Source organism: Scleropages formosus, chromosome 14 (assembly GCF_900964775.1).
Source record: "Scleropages formosus chromosome 14, fSclFor1.1, whole genome shotgun sequence".
Classification (NCBI taxonomy): Eukaryota; Metazoa; Chordata; class Actinopteri; order Osteoglossiformes; family Osteoglossidae; genus Scleropages; species Scleropages formosus.
This window is the reverse complement of record NC_041819.1, coordinates 27,318,485-27,327,465: the sequence shown is the minus strand read 5'-3', so window position 1 is coordinate 27,327,465 and position 8,981 is coordinate 27,318,485.

The window sequence follows — 8,981 nt, the reverse complement described above, 5'->3', positions numbered from 1 at the left end:
ATTTAAATCTGGTAAAATATTAACATCTCTTTTTAAGGCCAGTATATTAAATATGTAAGACTGTTCTTCTGCAGATACAGACATTTCTCCAGTTTATACAGCTACAGTAACACACTGTTCAGTGGTGACACAAAGAAAATAAACTGTAATTAAAAGTAGAAATTATTATTATTGTGAATTAACTGTGCTGGCATGTGTGTTTGTCTCCTGGATCTCATAGCTGATTCTGAACATCCTGAAGGACCAAGACGTTAATCCACCCGGTTCCAGTTACTGCTGGTCCTGAGCAGGGTCCTGGTGATCCTGAGCCTATCCCTGAAGCATTGGGGATAAGGCTGAGGGGGTGAAGCCTGGATGGAACACCAGTCCATTCCAGGATAACCACACACACACACACACACACACACACACACACACACACACACACAGGACACTTTAGCAACACCAGTCCACCTGCACTGCATGTCTTTGGATTGTGAGAGGAAACCAGAGCACCCACAGGAAACCCATGCAAACACAGGTTACCAAACGAGTTGTTACCAAAACACTGCTTTATGTGAACAACTTTAAATTCATAATAATTCAGCCCATCATTCATGTTTGATTAAATTTAATTCACACCAGTTCCCATCAATTCAGTGACATCATCACAGTACCTGTATCTCTGCGTTCTGACTGTGTTTCGCCATCTGTCTCTCCAGCACTTTGTGTCACATCAGTCCCTGTCTGTGTGTCGTTCTGATCCAGATTTTCCGTCTCAGCCGTCTTTTGATTTGTGCTGGACTCACCTGTGTTTGGGTACGAAAAAATCTTTATCAAGACTAACTCTTAATTTAACAATGTAACCAGCATGATAATTTAATTCATAAAAGCATCTGAGGTTTTAAATTGCAGGTCCAGTCTGTGATTCTCTCGGAATGAAACTCTTAGTGTGAACACTGACAGCGTCACATGGCCTGAGAGAACTTTGTGTGAATGATCTCCATCCCACCTGAGCAGTGACATCATCACAGTACCTGCTGATCCTTCTCTCTTCCTCACTGACTCCTTTTTAGGATCTTCTGCTCCCTTTTCCTGTTTCTCTTTCTGTTTGTCACTGCGTCCCACTGTCTGACCATCAACGTGTGAATCATTTCGGTTGGATGAATCTGTGTTCATTTCTGCAAACACATTTATATGTTAAGTATTAATTTTGCAAGTGAAGTTTTCCATGGACTTTTAAATCTCCTGAGCTGTGCTGAGCACCCATTCATAGCAGTTTATTACACTAAATTTCATTTATTAATATATTCATCATTTAAACAAGTACTCACATTTTCTTGTATAGCACTTAGGGACACAATGTCACAACAATTGTTCATTAATAATAATACAATGACATCATCACAGTACCTGCTGATCCTTTTCTCTCCGTTTTATCCACATCCGTCATTTTTGTGGCTTCATTCTCTTTAGCCCCTGTTGTTGTATTAATGGATCCCACCGTCGATTTATCTTGACTGCACATCTCAGTGTTTGTGTCTGTAAACACACATTTTAAGTCTTTATTTTGTAGAATTTAAAATGTATTAGAGATCTTTACTGTACCCTTCAAATTGATTCATTGCACTCACTTTGACTCTCTCAGTACAATAATGTAAAAAGACAATTGTTCATTAATAATAATGAAATGACATCATCACAGTAGCTGATACTTGGTTCTCCTGCTTCATTTTCAAATCCATCACTTTTTCACTTTCCTTCTCATTATCTCTTAGTTTTTGCTCATTCTGCTCCAAACTCTTACTGTTGTCCTTCTGTTTCGACTTATTCTCTTTCACTTTTACTCCATCCTCTTCAAGAGTCTCTGCTGGTGAATTAAGGTGTCCCACTGTCTTATTGTCATCCTCTAATGTGTTTTTGCTCCATGAACCTGTATTTATTTCTGTAAACACATTAATTGAAGGGAAAAGTGTCACTTAAGAAATATGACAATTTCTGAAATTTTGTAAGTTAGTTAATTTTCAGCCTACGAACTGATTACTGACTCTTGGAATTGAGCTCAGTATTATTATTAAAATACACACACACACACACACACACTTTCTGAACCGCTTATCCCAGACGGGGTCGCGGGGAACCAGAGCCTACCCAGCAACACAGGGTGCAAAGCCAGAGGGGGAGGGGACACACCCAGGACGGGACGCCAGTCCATCGCAAGACACCCCAAGCGGGACGCGAACCCCAGACCCACTGGAGAGCAGGACCTGGTCCAACCCCACTGCGCCACCGCGCCTCCTATTAACATTCATAATGTATAAAACTTTATTCTTAATTTAATAGAATAACTGGACTTACCGTGCAGTGTAGGGGTGTGTGTCAAGGGGTGACATGGGGTGACCCCCCCCACCCCCCCCCCCCCCCCAAAATATGATTGGCCCCCTGGTCCCCCCAATGCCTTTAGACCAGATTACTGTCAATCTGACAATGCTCAACGCTATTGGATAAGAGTGCTTTAAATTTATTAATATATTCATCATTTCAACAAGTAATGACTTTTTCCTGTATAGCACTTAGGGACACAGTGTAACAACAATTGTTACATAGGAACTGGTACTGAAACAGCAGAGTAGCACATATCACTGAGCCCCTTGTTTCAGCTCAACGGTGGAAAGTTACCGAGTTTAACCAGCAGCAGGACATGGGGTTCATTTTACTCTAATTCCATGTAAAAATAGTCAGAAAACCAAGGAGAATTGTTTACCCTAAAATACCTGAATTCACTTCATTCAGAAATGAGTCTCACTGAGTGAATCTGACCTGCCTTTCTCTCCTAATCTGTGCTTCTTTCTGTGAACTAAAGTACATTTTTTTCAGCTTTTCACAATCAATTCCTTACAGAAACACATTTGTTGTCATCTAGTCACTCTTTATAAAAAAAAAAAAAAAAAAAAAAAGGAGGAGTTTATAAAATGGTAATAGACGCAAAGTTTTATTTTCGTGCTGGGTACTTCCTGTAAGTTTCCGGCATAACTGTAAAAATAAATGTGTAAACTTCCATAGAAGTGAGAGAAAGGTCTTCTAACAAATTGTCACGTCCTCGTTTCCAGCCTGCACTTCTCAACTCACCTTTTTCTCCACTGAAGATGGAGAATAAATGAAGACATGAGAGCAACATACAGTATGTTGAGCAGTCAGTGTTACCTGGCCATCCTCTACCTCACCTGACAGGTAGGAAGGTCACAGTACCTGCTGCTCTGGGTTCCTGATCTGTGTCCTTGTCCTTCTGCTCGTCCACCTTCGCTTCAGTCTCACTTGTCTTGTCCTTCCGTTGAATACTTCTGCGCTCATGCTTTACGTTATTTGGGCTACATGCAGGTGGTTCAAACCGCTTCTTTCTTTCACTTACAGGTTCACCGAATAGATCTGTGGGGCATCAGGAAACAGCACTATGTGAACAATCAATAAAGCAACGTTTCATGAATGTTGGGAATAAAACTCAATGTCCTCAAAACACACCTTAAACAGTCTTGCAATGCACTCTGGGATTTTAAAAAAATCAAATTCCTTCCACAAGAGATCATGTGGCTCTGAAACAAAAGCATTTGTCAAGTCCAGAAATACCATGTGAAGGTCTTTACCTTCCGTCTTACCTACCTTAATCTGAGCCCAGAACATACTGCAATGTTCTAGGCATCCTGAAAATCCCACAATTTCTGCTTTGTGCACAGATGTGTCAATTAAATTGTTTGCTAACAAATATGTAGACAATCTCTGTACCACTACACTAAAATCTATCTTTTCCTCAACATTAAGAAGGCTTGATTTGCCATATCTCTGCAGCAACAGTTTCCTTGGCTATAAATACCCCTCCCGTTCTCAGCCATGTCTTCAGAGTAATTCCCTTCCTCCATACAACCACCATCTGCGTTCACAAAGACTTTAGGACATCCGGGGCGCCTTTGTAAACCTGATAAGGAACCCCATTAGGTCCCGGTGCAGATGTTGCCCTTGCACAACGAACCACCTCTTGCACCTCTTTCAACCTTGGGGGACTCACACCCAAACATATAATGTCTAGTGTCTATTTTGTATATTGTGTACCTTATATATATTTTTTTATCTTCTATTAGCCCACTCTACTTTTATTAACTGTGTCTTGTCACTGTCATTCTGTCTGTGCTGTGGAAGTTCCTGTCACCAAGACGAATTCCTTGTATGTGTAAACATACTTGGCAATAAAGCTCATTCATTCATTCATTCATTTGCACCACAATCTCCTCTAGTGAAGGAATATCTGCAGGCACTTCAAAAACTCTCCCTCTCTCTCCATCGGTGTGCATTTCCTGCAGGTAACTCTCCAGCTCCTGCTTTCCAACATTTAAACAACTGGACATCTCCTGCTTAAGCAACGACTTCACAAATTTAAACAAGTTCTTAAAAACCACTACTCTAGCCTGCTTTCTTCTTCCTCCTTCACCTAAGCCTCTCTGCTCTCCTCAACACCAATAACCTAATTTCAATTCTTCCTGCAGATTGTTAATACTTCTCTTCCCCTCCTCATTTGCTCATTTCCAAAGTCCTTTTAACTGCCTTTTTTCTCAAATCAGTCCCTCAATTTCTACCTACCGTCTTGACCTCGGCATAACCTGCACTCCTTTACTCTTCCCCTGATACATCCCAAATCTCTTCATTCCATAATCATAAACATTCTCTCTCACACACTTTCCGAACCGCTTGTCCCATACGGGGTCACGGGGAACCGGAGCCTACCCAGTAACACAGGGCGTAAGGCCGGAGGGGGAGGGGACACACCCAGGACGGGACGCCAGTCCGTCGCAAGGCACCCCAAGTGGGATTCGAACCCCAGACCCAGCGGAGAGCAGGACTGCGGTCCAACCCACTGCGCCACTGCACCACCCATAGCATTTCCATTCAAAGTGAATTTCAGTGCCTTTGCTGCCATGTTGCAAAACAGAGCGCAGAGATGTGTGTTCAGAGGGGAGGGAAGGCACTAATATGAACCTCAATACGCAAATGTTAAATAGGAGCTCGGTTTCTCAAGTGCAGATGCTCGAGGGGGTTGTCATGTACTCTGCGTTTACTCACTGTTTACTCGGCGTTCGCTTAGTGTTATACACCGGCTGTTCACTCTGCCCTTGTTGTGTGTGGCCTGTGACAGGCAGTATGGTGTAGGGGTGGGGTTTGTAAAGAGGGAGGAACCTGTGTCAGACACAAACACGTGTTTGTCTCCCCATCATCCCTGTGCGAGTGAGAACTCCAGCCTCTCGAAGCACTGCGGTGAAAGTGCCGGGGGGGGGTCCAGGTGTCTGCCGTTTGCACTTTTCACCTGCACGCTCTTAGTTAGGCGAATTGGACATGTCACACGCAACTCACACGGGTTCGTCGCACACGGAACACGAAGGACGCGACATCTGACCTCGTTCCACACGAGGCCCTGCTGCTCTGCTCTGTGGCACAGGGTCGAGCCACCGATGCCTCTACACACTTGCCGAGTCACGCAAACGAGACATGTTCCCAACCCACGGAACGTATGTACACCTGGAAAGCAAATATTAACACGTCCATCTTCATCCATCCATCTTCCTCCGCTTTTATCCGGGCCGGGTCGCGGGGGCAGCAGTCCGAGCAGAGTACTCCAGACCTCCCTCTCCCCGCACACCTCCTCCAGTTCCTCTGGGGGAACCCCAAGGCGTTCCCAGGCCAGCCGGGAGACATAGTCTCTCCAACGTGTCCTGGGTCTGCACCGAGGCCTCCTCCCAGTGGGACAAGCCCGGAGCACCTCCCCAGGGAGGCGTCCAGGAGGCATCCGGAACAGATGCCCGAGCCACCTCAACTGGCTCCTCTCGATGCGGAGGAGCAGCGGCTCTACTCCGAGCTCCTCCCGGGTGACTGAGCTCCTCACCCTATCCCTAAGGGTGCGCCCAGCCACTCTGCGGAGGAAACTCATTTCTGCCGCTTGTATCCGCGATCTCATTCTTTCGGTCATGATCCAGAGTTCATGACCATAGGTGAGGGTAGGAACGTAGATCGACCGGTAAATTGAGAGCTTCGCCTTACGACTCAGCTCCCTCTTCACCACAACAGACCGGTACAATGACCGCATTACTGCGGACGCCGCACCGATCCGTCTGTCGACCTGCCGCTCCATTTTTCCCTCACTCGTGAACAAGACCCCAAGATACTTAAACTCCTCCACTTGAGGGAGCAACTCCCCCCTAACCCGGAGGGAGCAATCCACCTTTTTCCGACTGAGAACCATGGCCTCGGATTTGGAGGTGCTGATTCTCATCCCCGCCGCTTCGCACTCGGCTGCAAACCTCCCCAGTGCACGCTGCAAGTCTTGACTTGATGAAGCCAACAGGACCACATCGTGCGCAAAAAGCAGAGACGAGATCTCGCGGCCACCAAAACAGACACTCTCCGTTCCCTGACTGCGCCTAGAAATTCTGTCCATAAAAATAATGAACAGAATCGGTGACAAAGGGCAGCCCTGGCGGAGTCCAACATGCACCGGGAAAAGGTCTGACTTACTGCCGGCAATGCGAACCAAGCTCCTGCTCCGGTCATACAGGGAACGAACAGCCCGTAGCAACGAGCCCCGAACCCCATAATCCCGAAGTACCCCCCACAGGATGCCACGAGGGACACGGTCGAATGCCTTCTCCAGGTCCACAAAACACATATGGACTGGTTGGGCAAACTCCCACGAACCCTCCAACACCCTAGTGAGGGTATAGAGCTGGTCCAGTGTTCCACGGCCAGGGCGAAAACCGCATTGCTCCTCCTGAATCCGAGGTTCGACTATCGGTCGGATTCTCCTTTCCAGTACCCTGGCATAGACTTTCCCAGGGAGGCTAAGGAGTGTGATCCCCCTGTAGTTGGAACACAATCTCCGGTCCCCCTTCTTAAAAAGAGGGACCGCCACCCCGGTCTGCCAGTCCAGAGGCACCGTTCCCGAACTCCACGCGATGCTGCAGAGGCGTGTCAGCCAAGACAGCCCCACAACATCCAGAGACTTGAGAAACTCGGGGCGGATCTCATCCACCCCCGGAGCCTTGCCACCGAGGAGTTTTTTGACTACCTCAGCAACTTCAGCCAGGGTAATGGACGAGTCCCCCTCCGAGTCTCCAGCCTCAGCTTCCTCTACGGAAGGCGTGTCGGAGGGATTGAGGAGATCCTCAAAGTACTCCTTCCACCGCCCGAGAACATCCTCAGCTGAGGTCAGCAGCGCACCACTTCCACTGTAAACAGTGTTCGTGGAACACCGCTTCCCCCCTCTGAGTCGCCGGACGGTTTGCCAGAATCTCTTTGAGGCCGACCGAAAGTCTTCCTCCATGGCCTCACCGAACTCCTCCCAAGCCCGAGTTTTTGCCGCGGCGACTGCCAGAGTGCGCTCCGTTTGGCCCGTCGGTACCCGTCAGCTGCTTCAGGAGTCCCATGAGCCAGCCAGGCCCGATAGAACTCCTTCTTCAGCTTGATGGCATCCCTTACTTCCGGTGTCCACCACCGTGTTCGGGGATTGCCGCCGCGACAGGCACCGGAGACCTTAATTGGCCGCAGCTCCGAACCGCCGCACCGACAATGGAGGAGCGGAACATAGTCCATTCAGACTCAATGTCCCCCACCTCCCTCGGGACCTGGTTGAAGCTCGGTCGGAGGTGGGAGTTGAAGACCTCTCTGACAGGGGCCTCCGCCAAACGTTCCCAACAGACCCTCACTATGCGTTTGGGCCTGCCAGGTCTGTCCAGCTTTCTCCCCCGCCATCGAATCCAACTCACCACCAGGTGGTGATCAGTTGACAGCTCAGCCCCTCTCTTCACCCGAGTGTCCAAGACATATGGCCGAAGGTCAGAAGAAACGACTACAAAGTCGATCATCGACCTCCGACCTAGGGTGTCCTGGTGCCAAGTGCACTGGTGGACTCCCTTATGCATGAACATGGTGTTCGTTATGGATAAACCGCGACTAGCACAGAAATCCAATAACAACTCACCGCTCGGGTTCAGATCAGGGAGGCCGTTCCTCCCAATCACGCCCCTCCAGGTATCACTGTCGCTGCCCACGTGGGCGTTAAAGTCCCCCAGTAGAACGACAGAGTCCCCAGTGGGAGCGCTTTCCAGCACGCCCCCCAGGGACTCTAAAAAGGCCGGGTACTCTACACTGCCGCTAGGCGCATAAGCACAAACGACAGTGAGAGACCGTTCCCTGACCCGAAGGCGTAGGGAGATGACCCTCTCATTCACCGGGGTAGACTCCAACACATGGCGGCTGAACTGGGGGGCTATTAATAAGCCCACACCAGCCCGCCGCCTCTCACCTTGGGCAACGCCAGAATAGTGGAGAGTCCACCCTCGATCGAGTAGAGTGGTTCCAGAACCCAAGCTGTGAGTGGAAGTGAGCCCGACTATATCTAGACGGTATCTCTCAACTTCCCGCACCAGCTCAGGCTCCTTCCCCGCCAGTGAGGTGACATTCCAAGTCCCAAAAACCAGAGTTGGCGCCCGAGGTTTGGGTCGGCCGGGCACTCGGCCCCGACCGCCGCCCAAATCACAACGCACCGGCCCCTTACGGTTTCTCCGGCAGGTGGTGAGCCCACCGAAGAGCGGCTCCACGTTGTGGCTTCGGGCTGAGCCCGGCCAGGCCCCGTGGGCATAGACCTGGCCACCAGGCGCTCGCATGCGAGCCCCCCCCCAGGCCTGGCTCCAGGGTGGGGCCCCGGTGACCCCATACCGGGCGGGGTAAACGGACGCCTTGATTTTTTCGTCATAAGGGGTTTTTGAACCGCGCTTTGTCTCGTCTGTCATCCAGGACCTGTCTGCCATGGGAGACCCTACCAGGGGCATGTAGCCCCAGACAACATAGCTCCTGGACTCATTCAGGCACTCAAACCCCTCCACCACGATAAGGTGGCGGTTCACGGAGGAGGTTCTCTTTTATCTTATTATTATTATTCACATTTTTCATCATATAATTGTCAC